Below are 19932 nucleotides of genomic sequence, written 5' to 3'. Positions count from 1 at the left end.
ATGTCAGGAGATCAGAATAAACATATTTTCCCCCAATAACCAGATAGTTCTTCATTATTCAGCAGAGTATAGTGCTATATAGCAACAGTTCCCCATCCTACATTCACTACTGTAGATTAACACTATTTAAAGTTTGTACCAGCAGGACATTTTTTGAAATAGCAGAATAACTCAGTAAGGAGTTAGAGAGGTTTGCAGTTGGAAGCTTTGCTGAAAATAATGCCTCCTTTTGAAAAAGAAGTCCCATGGGAACTGACTTTACTTCTCTTTAACCATAAAATTAACATCCCATCACATCATTTGGCAGCATTATGGGGCTGTAGCAGCATTTTTGCCTCCCATTTCCAGATGGAGTACAGCTGCAAATAGTTACCACCGCCTGTCCTGAAACACATATAATGAAAGTTTAAATAGAGTAAATGGCTGATGTTGTTGTTGACTACATAGTGGAATATGCATTGTGTTAAATATTATGTATATTATGATTTAATACATTCCAGTCTATCTTACCTATACTCTTCTGCCTCCTGTGGAAATGAGTGAAAATGCACAGAGCTTTACACTATCATGCTTGACAACAATTACAATCCTTTTTCACTAACAGACATTGTACGGTCTCAGTAACCTGTAAGGATTTTGAAATTATTTCTAAAAGAAATCCACAAGATACTGTCCAGAATGGAAACTACAGTACAATGTGTTATGCTGCTTCTTAAAACATTTGTGTTTCAGAAGTGTAGCAGATGACCCAGGGGTTAGGCAAACTAACACAACTACTGATACCTTGAAGTCAAAAGAATGCAGACAGAAGTTCCCCCAGAAGAGACAAAAGTGAGAAAGGTTCCAACTCGCTGCACAGAGTATTGCAAGCTCCTTTGATAGTGGCACGTGTGTGCACACTATCTAAAAGTTCACATGGTTTTCAGAGACAAAAGGCTGAGTTTCAAGATCATGAGGCTTGTTCTGGAGGATCTCAGGAAGACAGAGAAAGTTGTTGAACAATATATTTTGGGATATCTTTCAACTACTAGGAAAGTTGTCCCAGTGCTGCTGAGAAACAGAAAAGCAAACGGGTTTGTCAGGGACATCACATAATGTTTTAATTTACAAACCAGCATCTCCAGATTTGTGGCATCAAGAAACAGATGATGAAAATGGAAATAACATCTAGATTAAGAACTGATAGAAAACTATAAAATTATTTGCAAGGCAAAGATGACAAACGAGAAACTGCTACCTCATTGTCTCTTCAGTACTAGAACAAGAGGCACTGAATGAAACAGAAGATGCCCAACTCAACTCAAAAAAACCCCACCACCACCAAAACTAAAACAATCTACCTAAAAAAAAATACAAAAAAATAAATCAAACCAAGAAACAAACAACAAAAAAAAAAATAAAAACCATTACCAAACAAACAAACAAAAAAAAAAGGACCAGAACTTATACTCCATTCTTTTATGCTGTCATCTCTGTCTCATAAAATTAAACAGTGGTACATATAGTCTATTTCTCTCCTTCTATCCACCAAATGTACAGAGAATTCTTCACTGACTTCAGGAAAATAATTATACTTGTATCAGATACATTGCATTCACATAGCTCATTTTTTCTAAGAATCTCAATGCCACTATCCAATAAATAGAAATGGTTATGTTAATTAAAGCAATGAGGAAAACCAGTCACAGGGGGGGTTTGGATCAAAGAAATTTTACAAGCAGCTGGGCACAATTTGCCTTGTCACACATAGTACCTTTAAGCATCAAAATAGAAAATATCTTTAACAAATAGTCACAAATTAACAATATAATTAAATGACAGATATAAAAGCCCAGATTTTCTTCACATAAACTCAGGAATTTTAATGGGGTATCAATTAGACAATAATTGCTCACAGTCCACATTTTTTCTATTGGAAGGAAAGAAACGTTCCTAAAGTAATTTTGTCATGGTGTACGTATCTTATTTCTCTAATTTGACATTAATAAGAGCTGAGGGCCAGGTACCATATTCGCAAAATTTGTTGGAATGAACTCCAATTTCAGTTTGATTTATAAAAACTGGTTTGTTTTCTTTTAATAAGTATGGTTACCAATACATTTTCCAGTTGAATGGCATAATGCAAAATATAGTATCCTTTTTTTCACTTTTTTCATCATTAAGGTAAAATGTTACACCAGACTTCTAAATTCCCCAGATATCCATGTAACTAACTGCATGGATAAGGGAAATGGCATTCCAATATGTAATTTACTTCCTAATGAGCAGAATTTTTGCCATTAGTACAGGCAATTATGTAAAAATGTTTTTGTTGAGCATCTTGAATGTTATCATAAGAGTATGAAACCGAGTTTATTACATGAGTAAATCTAATGATAAAATAGAATTTAAATTCTAGTTTACTTTTTGATCTATTTTATAGATCAAAAAACCTTAAATAGTGTTAATCTACAGTAGTGAATGCAGGATGTGGAACTGTTACTATATAGCACTGTACTGTACAAGGTATGAGTAAACCTGATAATAAAATAGAATTTAAATTCTAGTTTACTTTTTGATCTATTTTGGCACATTACCTAGTACTTCATTTGAGTTTTCTTTAAAATTTATTTTAAAATTAAGATTGTGTGAAAAAAGTGTGGTTTTTGAGCTAAGAAAAAAATCATAAGAGCTATGCAAGCTTATAAGCAGCACTAAGGAAAAGTCTCTCATCTCAAGTTCTTACAGAAGCTAAGTTCAATTGGCTAAACAGAACCTAAAAGGACTCAATTTTTATTTTTTTTTTTTTTTTTTTCTGTAACACAGGAAGAACAGTCTTAATTGAAAGTTTTGGCAAATTTGTAATCACTTAAGATTCTGAATCAGAAACATAGAGCAAGTGTAATAATGATTGATACCCACTATTTGAAGAGCAGTAAGAATGTATATTTGTTTGTATTTTCTAATTTGTTGCTATTTGATTAGTAATTAGACCTTCATTAAAAAAAAAAAAAAACACAAAAAAAACAAGAGAAGAAAAATTATTTTAATATACTACAGTCTTTTTTCTGTTAGTAGGATTTCTCCTTTATTTTTCTGAAAATAATGGTTTCATATTCCTTGCCAAGGAAGAAGCACGTGTTGTGTGAGTTAAAGTATTCTTTTTTGGCTTGCTTTTGTTAGAAAGATATTTGGGGTTATTTCAGCTGTACTCCATATGTGTTTTTAGAAGTATACTGTATTAGAGTAGGAAGTTGAAAATTTCATAAAAGAAAGGTCTTTCTGGATGTCAGTTTTAGTATGCTTCCCTCTAACTCTCTGACAGAGGCAACTTTCCAATAGAAGTCAAGTATGCCGGCTTTTATGGTTCACTGAATATCAATTGGTGTCTTACATAGTTGCTTTACTAGAAAAGACTAGGAGTGTAAATGGGCGAAGTAAATTAAATGTAGGTAAAGTTTGCACGTCGTGTGAAATATTGCAATTGCCCTTCCATTTGAACTGAGTCCTGGGGAAAACAGTGCATGAGCTTCTAGAAAATCCCTGCTCTTTATATTGCATTAGAGTAACTGAAATGAAGAGAAAAAATATTGTATTATGAAAGAATGATTGTGAAATACATATGAAAGTGAGATAACCCTACAGTTTTCAAATAAAGGAAAATAACACTATATAAAATGCTATACTGATATCACAGAGACATGCTGTTACCAACCTTTATTTTACCATTATTTTGATTCATGTGAGATGGAAATTGCTTTGCATTACTTAACATAAGTTTCAAAGGAAAAAAATAACTTATGTACACAGAAGTTTTCTAACTGCTGAAAGTTCAGACTGTTCTGAGTTGCAAATACTCAGACCAAATCAATGGCCAGTTTGGTCATTTATGCCATGGGTTGATGACTTCAAGCACCAAGAATTTCGTATATCACTAGGTTTGGACATTCCTGTAGTGTAAGAACTATGAATGATCAGTTTTACTTGTATATTGCAGTGCTGGATATCACAACTTCTAAGTCTTCTTCCCTGACTATCCTTTTTAATTTGGACCACAGTATCTTGTCTCTGAAAATCCTGACCTCTCAGAATTTTTAGTAACAATTCTCAACAGTAGCTTTTCTCAGTATATACCAGTTAACACAATGGTTCATCTTCAGTTCTTGGAAGTATTTCATTGTTGGTTCCAAACCTAAATGCAAGTAGTTCTGAAACTCCTTTGCACAGTGCTGCAAGTTTCAAATGTCACAGTCATTTTCTAGGGAAGAATTCTTTTTGATAGATATTTCACTAAAACAGTTTTCTCTGTTAATGCATTATTATTTTCCCCTGTCTTATGAATCACTTAATTAATTAATTTCTCAGGGGATTAATGTAGTCTACTTAATAACCAACTTGAAGATTCCTGTCAGAATCTTTCTATGCTTAAAAGACAAACACACTTTTCTGTAAGAATTCAAAGTATTTTTAATGTGTTTTCATATAGGCATCAAAATAACACTTTTTAACAAATTAACAAATATATGACATCTAATGCTACTTGTATTTTAATTCTTTTTCTTATATTTTTACTGTTTATCTAATATCTAATAATCTCAAAAATACAAAACCAGTATATTAGTTTACATAAGTTCACATCAAAATATTCTGTGATTAAAAGAAACATTTTCATATCACTATCAAAATCTGGAATCCCTTTTCTGATCTTTTCATAAGTGGCTATTTTTTTTATTATTATTTTTTTTTTAATGTCCAGTATAATGGACTAGTTATTTTTACACCACAAGATCAATTCTGTTGCCTACACGTGGAGGCTCAGCAGCAGTGTTTGAGACATTCAGTGAAGGTCTAGAAGATACTCAGCGAAGGTCTAGAAGATAAGGCATAAAACCTATTAAAGACTGGTATTGTCTTGAGGAGGAAGGTGAAGAATAGACGAGAGACTTAAAAATCTAATGATATTGTATCAAGTCTATTCAGTTATACTATAAATAAACACTTGATACACAATGTGTCAGTAGAATCACTGTAGTAGACCAGAAAATTGTAGACTAATTGTTTAAGTTATAACTTTTTCTAAGAAGGGCAAAATGTCTTCAATTCCCTCTCAGTACAGCCGAAGTAACTTTAAATCTCGTCATTATATGCATTTTGTCAAACATAAATGTGATTTCAGTGCATGCAGTGAATCTTTCATATATATGATTCTTGTACCTACATGCTTACTCAAGTTAGACAACTTGCATGACTAAGAGCTTCTCTGTTTCCAGGATAAACAAGATATATTAATGTGTTGAATGACTACCAAGCAATTAAGTAGAACCAGAACAGCATTAAGTTGATTCTGAGAATTGATTTAGGTTTTGATGTAGTATCAACAAGATCATTATTATATTCTGGAAAACAAAACTATGCTAGCAAGTCAAACTGTAAGTTTCATGTAGTTCCCTTGAAACATTTAAATAGAGAGTACTGCCTCAAAGATGTCAGTGAAATTGTGAAGACTTTAAATTAGCTTTTTCAATTAATCTGTACTATGAAACACAAGAAGAGAATTCCTGCTGCAAGGGTCATTCTGTTGGTAAATCAGAGGGAACAGTCATACTGTTGAAAAAGCAGTAAATCATCAGGACCAAGTAGCAAACACACACCGAAAGTATGAAAGAAAGAAAATTCAAAGGAAACCATATTTTGATTGAAACCTAGTTGCTTATGCAAGATATAGACTCGTGCATAGTGCTTTATTACTTGCATGAATTTTTTTTAGGTCAGTTCACATTTTGTTTGCTGTTGTCTTAAAAGATTATTAAGTATCAGATAAACTTTTTCTATATGTAATAGGAGCTGTCTGTAAATACATTAAACACATTCGATAACCCTCCATTTTATTTCTGCTGTTTTAAACAAAATAAGAAACATAAATCCTAGTTTTCATCCCAGCTACATCAGTTCTTAGAATTTTTCTCACAAATACTCTTTATCTTAGCCTCAAAATTGCTATTCTCTTTAATCTGTGATTTCAAGTGTTTTTCTATTTTTAGTTTGACAAGAACAGATGAATTTAAGCCACATTGTCAACCTAAAATCTTACATGAGTAGGGTAATATTAGAAAACTGATTTTTGTTTTTGTCATTTTTTTAATGGGACTGTAATGTAACATTCTTCCTTTTCAAGGCAACTAGGAATAAAGACAGATTATGAACCATAAAATATAACTGTACAATACATATCCAAGGAATGGATGTACTTTGCAGGCTTTCAAAAACAAGACACAACAAAACTTGCTTTTACTATCATATATCATTTAATCAGGTACATTTTGCTCACTAATTTACTATCTGAGTCAGAAGATGAAATAATGTGTATATTACTGTTAGAAGACATCTGCAGGTTCCATGGTTTTCCTCTTAAAATAATTACCTTCAACAGTTCATTCCAGAAGATCATGACAGACAACTTCTTCCTGTATTTTCCTGCTTTTTATTCTGTTAAACAGATAAAATATTATCTTAGTCAGCATTAAAGATAGTATGGCAAAGCAATTCTGGACACTTTACAGATAAAGAACAGAACTAACCAAGGAATGTATGTCCAAACCACTGATAAACCAAGACTGATGTTTCAATATCTGCCTTTTTGTTGTTGTTGTTGTTTTTCCTGGGTTTTTTGTTTTTTGTTTTTTTTTTCAGCCAGTGTGCTTACATGAATTTGCTTCAGGCTACAACACGATCTTGGAAAAAAAAGTATTTCTTCCCTGAAATTTCTTAAGTAAGTTAGTTCTATTTTAAACCTGTAAGAAATATGCTGATTTTTAACACTTTTATTGCTTAGCATTAAGTGAGTTTGATTTTTAAAAGTGAAATTTGGCAAGTGAGTCACACATATGTCCTGAGTGCTTGTAATCTGAGTTTTTAAAAAGGATGTTCTGCTTTCAGAGAAATCAAAAATTTTCTGAGAATGTTTTGAGGATCTGTTTTCAGAAAGCTCTGTGAGTATTACTTCAATTTTTTGTTAGGAAAAATAGTGATTACTGTCCCTCTGTATACCATCTGATCATTCAGGACCTCCTGACAGCAGAAAGCTTTTACTCTTCCAGTGTTGTCATTGTCAGTGTTGATTTAAACATATAGATACAGATGTTGACAAAGAAACAGAGAATTCTTCCTGAATACTATGAAACTGAAAGTATACACTCCTTGATTTTCTGGCAGATGTATTATTATGTACTAGAACAGTGCATTTGTAAAGTCGTCTAGTATTCAAAATATGTAATAAATGTTTGAATAGTTTTGAATCCCTATTTTTATGGCACCTGATTCTCATATTTGTTTTACATTAAAGACTGTACATAGTTCCAATGGAAGACTTTTGAAAAGGAAATATTTTCTATCTATGGAGAGCACAGAACATTTTGTGCAGCAGAGAATGTCAAAAGTGAGTCTGTCAACCACAAAAAGAAGGGTCATTCTCATGACTAAAATAAGAAGTCATGCCTGCTGAGAACTTGATTCTATCCCTTTCTCTGAAGGGGTCCTATGTAACGCTGAAAATATCAGTGGAACTGTATCTTTCCCACTATTCATCCATGAGAAGGGTCACTAAAGTCTAGTCTAATTTGCAGTTAAGAACTGTAACAGAACTGTCAGTAATCTTCATTTTAACAATCAATTGAGTACCAATTAGTCTGAAAAGTCAGATCTGGGTCTTCAAAAACTGAATGATGAGGTCAGTGGAAATTAAACCTATTTGTTGGATAGGCTGTTCCTTAAAATTCAAATGGAATAAATTGAAGGAGATAATCCAGTCTTGATAAGATTCTTCTGATAATTAGTGAGAGTCCAGCAGAACCCATCCTACTTAATAACAATAGATTTCTCTTTGGCAGGCTGTGGCCTAGAATCACAGGAGACCTGGCTGCAATGTTCATAGCTTCTCATTAGTGTGTGCTCTAATGAGCTGTAGGGACACTGGTTTTTTAGTGGACTTTGGGAGCTGCATACACACTTTTCCATAAACTATTCAACTATTTGTAGTTTTGATTTAGAAGAGGAATGAAATTGAAGAGATTTGTTAGGGAATAGACTGCCTTAGCTTAATGATTTTTTTGGTATACTGCTTCTTATAGTATTTGTTTAGAAACTGCTTATATAGAATTTGCTTAGTATAAGTAAATCTGCTTAGACTTCAAGTTGTGAACTTTTGAACTTTCTGCCTCATTAAGCAAAAAAGGTCTCAGAAGGGGACCTGTGTCCCTGGAGTTAAGTAAAGCAATGAATCAGAGCATCTAAAAGAAGGTGAAACAGAAGAATGCTTTGATTATTGCCAAGAACTTATTTTTCTCCTTAGCTACAGGTGCAAAATAACAACTGAAGGTCAGGACTTTAACATCTAGTCTGGTTGAACAAACAACTACCCACACAGTTAAGAAACATCCTGCCTCTACAAAAATGAAGCGATCCAATGAAGAACGGGGAGACTCCAGAATCTAATTTTATAATTGGACTGTACCCACGTGTAAGGGGTGGGAAGCTTAGATTGTAAGGCTGTAATTGTTCAAAGTTTTTTTGGCTGGTGGTCCCTCTTCAGGCGGCATCCAGCTTGAGCTGCTCTATGCTGTACCTTGCAAATAAACTATATAAGAAGAATTTCTGGAATCTGTACCTGAGTCTCTGCTTTGGGTAACATAGTGAAAATAAACTTCCTTAAAAGAAGTCAAGTTTAGGGAGAAGTCAGATGTCAAAATCCTTCATGAAACAAAATTACTATGACTATTTGTCATTAAATTCAAGTGGAAACTGTTAATTTTACTTTCTCAGTGTCTCTAAAATATGACTCACTGTGTCTCTTCTGTTTGAAGGAACATAGGAATATGAATTCATCAGCATTTTTAAAGTATTCAAACAGCATAGTGATGAGCACCACACATAAGTCATGTGAGAGCATTAGCAATTGACTGTCCAGAACAGAGATAGAATAATATGGGCTAAGCAAAGAAGACACATGAATATTGAATAGCTGCTTATGAAGGAAAATCCAATGTCTGTATCAAGTAAGACCCTAGGTCCACTAGGGAAAAATACTGATAACTTAATTAAAAGACTAGTTCACAATGTGCCTATACAGGTGGTCACATGAACACATATAATGAGACTGTGTGATCCCAGGTGTACTGTTGCAATGGGGCAATAAAGCACTAGCTTATCCAAATGATTTTATCTGAAACTGAAACCTTGAAAATATATAGAATCTCAAACTTCTCTCTAGATTTTTGGAGTCTGAGAACTACACATATTTTGCAACTGATTCATAGGAACAGAAAAAGCTTTGCGTCCAATTATAAAAGGCACCTTAGTAACACCTTTCAAGAATGTACTGAAAAATACTAAGACAATGAAACATTACTTTTCATAAAAGTATTTATTCCAGACAAGCATTTCCCCTCACAGTACACCTAATTAAAAGGCGGTAGTTAAAAGTTCATTAGGTCTATCATTGTATGGGCTAATCAGAGCCTGACCAATCAGATTAGCTGATCAGTTGGTCAATAATCAACAAATATCCAATCCCAAAGCCTCAAAACCTGACTATCTAGGAGATAAAAGCTCTCATTCAGCCTGGTAAATTTCCTAACCTATTTCCTAACCTACCAGCACCACTAAAAGGCAGCCTTCTCTTTATTTTGTAGATGAGAAAGGAAAGCACCACAAATAAAGGTCCTTTAGTCACCAAAGGTATTTTTTACATGCCTTGTCCTTGTTGACTATGGTCAACTTTAGTCCGACTAGGATTTGCAAGCACAATTTAGGATGATAAGTTAGTTCCTTTCAAACAATATTAACAAACCTAGCATGAAGGTAACCTAAATCAGCAAATAATGTAAAAACTATGGACAGGCATGATAAAAAATTGGTATTTAAAGAAGAAGAGGAAAAAAAAGTCATCAACTCTCTGTTTTGACCATGTCACTTTTAGATTAAAAGTAGCGTGGTCCTGAACTCTAGCTTTTGCTCCCAGAACTCTTCAGGGAATTTATACTGAGGAGTGAGTTCACACAAAATAAAATTTTGGAAAGAAATGGAGTTCAGAATCTCTGGAAGGTCTGATTAGGCTAGAATTTTCGATGAACTTCAGTTTTGTAAGGAATGTTCCAATAAACCAGTAATAAAGCTGAAGCATATGCTATCTCGCCCTTTTCTCAGACTTCATATCCATTTATAGTGTGTTATTAAATGCTTTTGATGATAGATGTAATTAATCACTGCAAATTCTAGAGAACATGAAGAAATGCTGCATTAATATCCTCTTCTTTTGTATTATGTTATTTGTCACCACTTAAGATGATAATTACCATGTCTGAGACAAAAAGCTATCTATTTTTCTGCTTTGTAAGAAGATGGATTATAAGAGATTTAACTCAAGACACAGTTTTTCAACACATAGGATCGTAAAGTTAGAAATGACACAGTGGAATGTGTAATTTTCATTCTTGATGGAATAAGTAGTATCACTGAAGTAAAAGTTGGAACACTCCTGAGACCTACTTTAAAAATAACATTCCCTTTTATGTTAAATGACAATAATATCTAAGCATTTCAAATCTGCCTAAAAAGTAAGAACATATCAAAAAAATACCAATAAAAAATTGTGTCTCTGTTCCTATATAAGAACTGGTTTTCAAACACAAATACATTGTCTCCATGCAGTGTCACAAATAATTATTAACTGAGTTAATTTTTAACACTGCTGTTTGTGATATCTCTCTTTTAACCTCAAAATCATAATAACATCAGCCTGATTACTTGCTACACTTTTATTTTTGGTTAAAAAAAAAAAAGAAAAGTATAAAACAATCATCAAAAACTAAAGCCCTGCAACTCCTACTGGTTTTCCTGTTGTAGGGACTGTTTCACAGACATGGAGACTCAATAGCATCTTGTCAAGACAGGACTGCATGACATGAATATTTTAAAGAACACATATCAATTACACAAAATTATTCCCAGGTTGCCTTCAAATGGCCACTTGTACCAGATGACACTAAAAAAAGATGTGAAAAACAACACTGTGAACATACTTCATAGATGAATCTATCCTTATGTGCTGTGATTTAGTTGTTGTAATTTCCCTGTGGAAATATGATAACTGCAAACAAATCAAAGTGCATGTAGATGCTTTTGTTTCCTCCAAGCAGACAATTTCTTATTAATTGCCACTCAGGATGTTATTTTGCATAATTTATTTTCTGAATAGGCCAGGAACAGAAGCAGAAATAAATAGACAGGAAACTTCTGTTTTCATACTGAATGGCAATGCCAAGACAGATTCCAGACACAAAATAAAATAACAATAGAGTGGGGTTTGCAACTTTCCTCAGAGGCATCCAGGAGAGAGTGTGATATTGTGCTCATACCTCCTTTAAGCTTGTGGGTTAATTTGCATTTTGCAGTCTCATTGCACGAATGGACACTTTTTCTAAATTCCATGAAAAGACATGATTTTTAACTGTTTTTGTTTTTTGGGTTTTTTTTGAGCTCATATAACTAGAAGGAGTCGCAGAAACTCAATACCTGATATATACTGAAAAGAGGTATCATTATATGGAGGAGGAAAAAATCCCAATACCAAAGCCAAATAAATCAGTCACGTATGTAGAAAGAATATTAACGAGGACAGAAACAGATACTGAGATTTCTGCTTCATAATCTCAGTTTCAACAATTTGTATGCTGTTCAGTTGTGTTTATGGTAGTAACTGAAATTCTTACATTAATCAAACTTTTCCCAAGACCTCTTAGAAGAAGGTCTGAAGCAAAAAAAAAAATACTATTTCAAATGGAGTGTTCGGGTTTTTTTAGCTCAAAAAAAGTAGATTAACTTTGTGCAGACAGCACCTAAGCCAGACATATACATAAGGTGGCTGGAGAAGAAAGCATTTTTATTTATTACATAGCCTGAGAAGAAAAAGGAAATAGAAAAGGAGTCATGGGATGTAGAACTGTCCAGAGATGAACCCCAAACTAAGATATTGACAATATGAATCAAGCAACCTTGGTGACATTTTAGGAAAACAGTATGCAATGATCGATTTTATACTGCTGGAATTTAGATTTTTGTAAGTTACCTATGTATTTACAAGACCTTGTCACAAATATCCAACAGTTAGAAGCACTGATAGCTGGCATATTGGCATAGTGGAAATGTCCTGTCATCTCTTCAGAATACTGATTTTTGATTTTTGCTGATTTTTGAATACAAAATATTCAGATTTTAGTAATACTTTACATACTCTTGATATCTGAGAAGATGTCCCAGCATGTCTCAGTATGCTTTTTACTAAATGACTCAAGAAGGTCCATAAACAAGATATAACTTTATCAAATAAGAACTAGTAGTAACAGCTGGAAAACCAAGAACTTTAAAGTTCATGCATATTGCTCCTCTTGTCTTCTTGTGTTTTATTCATCTAAAGCACAGTTGCCAAAGCCAGCTTGGTCAACCTAATTTGGTCTTTGGGGAATCAAAAGCAATTTGTGAAAAAGATCCTAGAGCTAAAGACAGGCCACAGAGCTGTGCGTAAACTAAGTATCTGGTGTCTTACAGTTAGAAGAGCCAGATATGAGCCCCAATTCTCATCTAGATCATGGGAATTACTAATGTTCTTTGCCTGTTATATGATCTGACACATTCCTCCATCACTACAGAATGCAATGATCCAAATACAGAATTCATCCATCACATGAACTTACACAAGAGTGCTGAATACTTCAAGAAAAAAGAAAAAAAAAAAAAAAAGCTTCCCTGTTGTGGAAATGAATGGGCTTTATTCTTTCAATTTCGCTACTTTGTTTCTGCACTAAGGAGAAGCAAATGTTAAACTGACAATTTGACTAAAATAATTTAGGAGCACTGTTCTGTAGTCCTTTTACTAAAGTAACTCGGAAAACTGTTTTTCTTTATAATGTCATATTTTGAAAGACCCATAAAAATGCTTATGAAATACTAAATACTTGTTTTTGTTGACATTTTAAAAACAGCTCTTAAATCTCTTTTAAATACGTTTCTTGTGAAAAACTGCCATGTGGGATGTGCTGCCCTTGATGTCAGAAAACCTTGTATTTCTTTAAGACAACAAAAGCAAAACATCTTAAAGTTCTGCAAATTTTTGTGTTCTCCCACATGAAATTTGAAAGGAAAAGTGTTGAACAACCATCTGGCATGGTGTCCATAAGGATATGTAAATTTTATTGGAAGAAATGCCTGCTGTTATGCTACATATAGTTGTCAATATCCCATGTTATTAGCACAGTTCCGGGGGGGGGGGGGGGGGGGGGGGAAGAAAAATTAAAGTCTATCAGATTTAAAACTTTTTAAAAAGGTAGGTAAATAGAAGAAATTTAAATCTCAGCAAATTTCAGCTGAAATTTCTTAAGATGGAGGCTCAGATAGATCCTGTGTTTTAATTTCCCATGTTTCTTTAGGAATCTGCAATCTGACTCGAGAACATGAAGATATGAATTGTATAATTATAGCTGGCATGTATGAGCAAACTCGCAGGGACACCAGCAGAATCAACTAGAATATATATCAGAACCTCAAATGAAAACCACCTACAGCTTCTGCTTATGGATTTAAATTTACTTCTCTTTCTTCTTTTAAACATGGACTATTACAAAACTGAAACAGGGTGAATCAGAGTGCATGGTAATGTACAGTTAACTTGGAGCTCAAACAGTCTTCTGTGAACTGGGAGGCATTCTAAAGAGGATTAAAATAACTATTTTTTTTCCATTTTCCTAAAGAAATAAAGCTGATACCATCATCCTGCCTACAATCTGCATGCCATTAACTGTGGTATCCATTAGTAAGCATGACTAAACAAAGGTTTTCCAGTTACATTCTCTATAAAAATGAGAAAGCAGTTAAAAATTAGGAGAAAGATGTATGAGTGAATATAAACCTACTGATCAAGTGAAAAGCTTCAGAATGAGGTCATGTGTTCTTAGAAATCAAAGAATCCAAGGAGCAAAAGGACTGCACGAATGTGGTAAAAATTCAGTAGACTTGTGGACAGTCATAAAGAACAAAATCAGCCAATAACAGAGCCAGAATTAGGCCTCATTGAGTTGAAATCTTGGGAAGCTTCTCAGTTACTTATGAATACAAGTTTTAAAAGTCAGTGTGAAGTTCTTCTTGACAAGAGTGGCAAAGAACTATGTCCATGATGCCCTCAGGAAAGATTTTGTCACTGATTAAAAAATTCAGACTTAGAAAAAATTGAATGAGGAATTTTGTTTTCTTTTTTTTTTTTTTTTTCATTTTCCCCTCATTTAGACTTTGATCGGTAATCTGGAATTATTCTGGATTCTTTTCTTTTAATTACCTTTTTTTTCTTCCTTCTACACCAGTTATACTCACCAGAAAAAGTAACATGAGAGTCTGTATTTTCATCATTCACCCACATGCTTGCAGTGTAATTACCACATGTACAGTAGAGTGTCTGCTGACTTTAAAAACACATCAGTTTTGGAAAGCCTGCAACCTGAGGTAGGACTAAAAACTTTCTTAGTGGCTATCAAAGATGCAATTACAGATAAGAAATTTAGGCACTCAGATTAGTCAGGCATGTTACTCCTCCTGAGATCCTCAAAGACAGCTATTTTTTTTCAACTATTTTACAAAAGAATTAAATATTTCCCATTCCAGATTTTTTTTTGGAGCTGAGCTTGGTGATAGTATGCATAATTTTCATACCTAGTGCAAAAGGAAAACAAGTCACAGAAAAATACTGGAAGTCATATCACATTAATCAAAGGATATTAAACTGTGCTGAGAAGAGATCTCACTATTCCCAAGATAAAGAGCTGCCCCTGGACACAATTAATTCTTAGGTCTACTTTTAAGATGTTGGAGAAGGCAAATGGACTTAACTATTTCTGATTTAAACAGTTAGATCTCCATTATGTATGAGTTCTTACTCAAATAATTCCCCTGTGTGACAAATAAATAACAGGAAATGTACGTACCAATCTCCATAGTGATATTTAGCTCCTAAAACTAGATTATGCCAAAGTCATTCTCTCTAGGCAATCAAGGTTTAACATTTTATGATTTATTTTGTTTTCTTCTGCCTCATTTTGCCTCAATTAAAATGTAACAGAACTGTTAAATCTTTTTTGCTTCAAAGAACAGTTTTTAATGTATTTTCCATTTTTCTTAAAAGTTATTTTCTTCATTAATGATTCATACTCATGTGATCTTTTTGGCTATACAAAACACCTTGACTTTGTTTCTAGAGGGAAATATTCATAAGTACATCATTGAACTCAAACCAATTCTAAAAGCTAACAATTTCTTGTTGTATGGTTTTTAGTGTAAAACTCATGAGTTATTTTCATCATTCTGTTTTCTGGCGCAAAAGTAAAATAATTACATGGTGTTTTTCATGGGTAGGCAAAAAGGGATAAAGTTCTCAACTGAAACATTCCTCATAATGGAACACAATGATAACTATTTGATATTAATGGAGGGAAAAAAAAGAAAAAAAAAAGTGCTACCTACAGTTTACCTGCTTAGATTCACAATGGTATACTACTACATCCCAAACCGGATGTGCGTAGTAGGTTCTGTGCTTACTTTTCCTTGAAAGTATCTGATGAGATTTCAGAAATGTGCAGATTGTGGTTTCTAACAATCAATAAGGCTAAATATGTTGACTTTACTACTTGCTCACTATACACAAATCATAATTAAGAAAAAATGCAAAATCAGGCAAAGCTCTGAACACAGGTATACAAACCTGTTTTGTTTTGGCATTTGAGATAAAATATTTTACTTTGCAGTCTACATATCTTTCCGAAAAAAACACTTACAGCTACTGTTAGTATGCAAAGCTTAGGTTAATCAATCCTAACTTAAGATATTTAGAAATAAAATTATTATTTCAAAGTTTGTGTTCTAGACACTTAATAGTCACTTGAAAGATTTAATCATAAGACAGTTTTTGTTCACTCTAAAATAGGCAACTAAAGGTAGGTAAATCACCCTTTGGAAATGGTCTTGCATTAATATCATCTGAGGTGACCATTTCAATGTAAACACACAACCTTTGGACATCTGATGTTAAACAAGATTATTCACTTCCTTAGACTACCAGTGCTACAGCTGTGTAGCACTAAAAGTACAGAAGAAAAAGTGGCAGAAAATAAATGTAGTATAGCATTCAAAAATTCAACAATAAGTAATCTTAGTATACAGTAATTTATGCTATTTAACTTCAGCAAAACATAAAACAAGTACTATGTTTATGAGTTGTTTGGTATACTCATATTTACTGTGATTTCCTGTACCAACAGAGACAGAAGACTTGAACTATTTATAGGTAATGTGAATCCAGTAGCTAGGGATTTACTTTTTCACCGGTTGGTAGACAAAAACTATAGACAGCAGAACGATATTCACTTTACATGTCCACAGAGTATTTCTTGGTAAACTCAAAAATGCTCTGAACATTATTGTGTTCCATTGCTCCTGATGTGATAAATATTCTTCTTTGTCATAGGTGAGTTAAATAATAAAACTATGAATAATAGCCAACAGGAATAAAGAAAGATAAATTGTATCATGTGGCTGTATTCTGTGTCTTCCTTCTATGTTAAATTTTCAGGTATTTCATTAGTTGCAAATGAAGATAAATTTTATACAATCCTTTTTTTCATATTTCTTTTTTTTTTCTAGAAAATTTGGTACTACACTTAAGCTACATAATACTCTTAAATTTCCTTCATGTGAGATATTCAATTCAGTATCTTGAGACATATCTTAGAAAAAAAACTAAATTGAACTGTGAAAATCCTAATTTCCACTGGGAATTTTATTTTTAGATTTTTTGCTCTCCCTCCATCTGCCTTTGAGCAATTTTCTGTGCTTCAAGCATGAACGAGCAATATTAATCCAATTTCTAGTTTCTGTGAGGCACATTAAGTTAGATTAAATGCACCTCAACTCACCTCTTTGGGAACTACGCATTTATTTAAGTATTTCATTGTCTCACTCCCACCAAATCTGTGCAAACCCCAGAGCTATATACCACAGAAAATATGAATTTTTCTGAAGTGTAAGTGGAGAAGAAAAGGAAAAGTAAACAAGTAGGCACCATATTGGGTTTTTTCCAAGGGAAAGATTCTACTAAGTTTCCCAAACTAGCAATCTCTCAAAACTATTGCATTTCAGAACTATAATTCAGTCAACATTCAATTTACTCACCAGGTATGGTACAACAGCAGTACATTTAGTACCTATTCTTAAAAAAAAAATTCAAAAAATATGAAGAAAAAAATACAAACAATCAGTTTCTCCTTTTCTCCTTCCTAGCTTTCAGTCAGCTACAGCAGAAAGAAATGGGAAATTTTCCTCCTCCTGACACATAGGGCAAGGTAATATCTTCTGCACCTAAGAGGGGAACCAAGGCTGACCAAAGCATTTCTCACTTCCACCTGCTTCTCTTAACTGAGATTCATATTCCCTTTCTTATATTCCTTAGGTAGTTTGCATTAGTTTGTTGTTTTTTTGTTTGTTCTTTTGGTTTTGTTTTTGTTTTTTTTTACTTAGAGGTACTAAATATTATTAAGAAATAGCTTGAAATACCACTCAATCTACATGAAAATAACCTTTAAATGTACTTGCATTCTCATAGCTGTTACTGTTTAGTGTTTGTAATTAGTCTTCATAATTAGTTGTTCCCCAACATTACATTTACGTAATATCTAGCCAAATAAAATGGTATGCTGAGGTATTTTTTCCAGCTATATACTCTTAGTCTCATATTACTACTATTCTTGTTACAGGTGATCATTACCATTCCATGTTAGATGTGTATTGTAGATAGTTGAAAACATTCCCGTAATGACTGCTGGGGAAGCCTAAGCCAAGCTAAGCTATAACTGGTATACAAATGATGCATTTGCATGACTGAGCAATAAGCCCCCACAATGGAAGAGGGCTCAGAGGAGATGAGCAAGGATGATGTGCACATGAAGTTCAGGGAATAATGCAGGGTGTGACTGACCACAGCTGTTGCAAAGAAAGTTGATTTTATCTCAACAAAAGGGCTCCAGAATCTGGACTTCGTTTGAGATGAGCAGTTATGTCGGTTGAGTGACTACATCATAGTTGTAGTACTTGTAGTACATACTGCATCAGCTGACTACATCATAGCTGATTGGATCGATTGGTGTTGCGTTTCTCTCTGAGTTCATTAAAAGAGTGTAAATATCCACCTGAGTCAGACAGAGCAGCTTGGAGGGGAATGAATACACATCTCAGCCCGACAGAGTATAAAACCCAGACAATGGACAAACTACTTTAGAAGAGAACAACAGGCTAGAGCTGGTTTCAACATACATAATCCAATCTCAGTAACTGGTGACACTGTTGTGTCATGTCAGTGAAATTAATATAAAGACCAGTGTGCTGATTTGACTGAAAGTGAGTTAATTTTCTTTGTGCAGTTAAAACCCTTTCTTTTTCATAGCTAGCAGAGTCATTGTTTGGTTTTAATTGGAGAGTAAGAAGATAACACTCCAGGTTAGAGTTGAAGGTTTTAATTGTTGTCTGAGAGCCAAGTTCTGTGAACTCTCTGCACACAGGTGGGAGACAGCTAGGAAGGAGGGCCTCAACTAACATCCAGACTAATCAATAAGAATATTCTGTGCCATTAGTGTTATGCTTCATATTTAAGGAGAGTCAGGATCTTCCAGCCAGGTCACGGAGTCAGGACAGACACCTGTTGGGGACAGTTCTGTTCAGGACTTTCTTTAGCCTTTTGCTGTCCTGCTGTTTTGCAGAGGCCTCCGAGCCTTTCTGCCTTTTCCTCACTTCTCTCTCTGGCACCTGCTGTTCAGGACCAGGTGCTGTTCCCTGGGACAGGCTGCTTGGTGTGGATGGAGTTTGTGAGGAATTGCATTGAGTATCTGTTATATTCTATTTTTATTTTATATATAGTAGTAGTATATTAGTATTATTTTGTTAAACTGTGTTTATCTATTACTTAATCTCTTCCCTTTTGATTCTCTCCCCTATTCTGTATGAGGGTGGGGCAAGAAGCAGTGAGTGAGCAGCTGTTATGGTTATATTGCTACCTTGGGTTAAACCATGACAGAATTTTGTGGTGTTCAAAGTGGGGCCAGGGGTGCTAAAACTTGTCATGAGAAAGGGGTTAAAATTCAGAGATTTTGGTATTTTTACTGAGACGCAGGTTCAATTTTCTTGGCAAGGTGTCAATTCATAGGGTTTTGATATTCACGGGTCCATGTGCTTTGGACATCACCTAGCAGTGTTAAAGCAGATTGCAATTATTATTTTGGTTTAAAAATGCTGTGGCAAAAGTTGTATCAGCTGCTCTCTGCAGTGTATTCTGCGTTACCTTATTTGTGTTTGGTATATTTTACTAATACTTTTGTGCAGTCTGTCACCTCTGGAAATTGGTCTAAGTGATGGTTTTGCCACACGGTTTAGCACTGGTTTATTTCATCATACTTCAGCCAACTGTGAATTCATATTCATTATTTTTGTACCCTGAGAGAACTTAAAGAGAAATGTACCTATGTTTTTTTTCTAATTGGCCAAACCAATCTAAACAACACCTTTCATTTTTCATTAGGACATATTATAGATGTTTTTGAGGATTTTGAACATCCTTCGGAATTTGATAGTACCCTGTTGGTATTGTAAGGTCTGCTGAATGTGTGTCAGTTCATGCTAGTCATAGGATTACTGAGGAAGATGAGACTAAGTGGGAGGAGTACAGCTATTCCAACTCCTGCAACATAGCTTCCATTTGCTCAAGCCTCAGCAACAGGCACGGCAGCTACAGCAGCTCCCAAGGCAGCTGCTGCACCCCCCACACTGGGCAACGCAGCCAAGGCAGCTACTCCACCTCCCATATCAACCAAGGCA

Source organism: Nesoenas mayeri (assembly GCF_963082525.1).
Source record: "Nesoenas mayeri genome assembly, chromosome: 1".
NCBI lineage: Eukaryota > Metazoa > Chordata > Aves > Columbiformes > Columbidae > Nesoenas > Nesoenas mayeri.
This window is presented reverse-complemented; position numbering follows the sequence as displayed.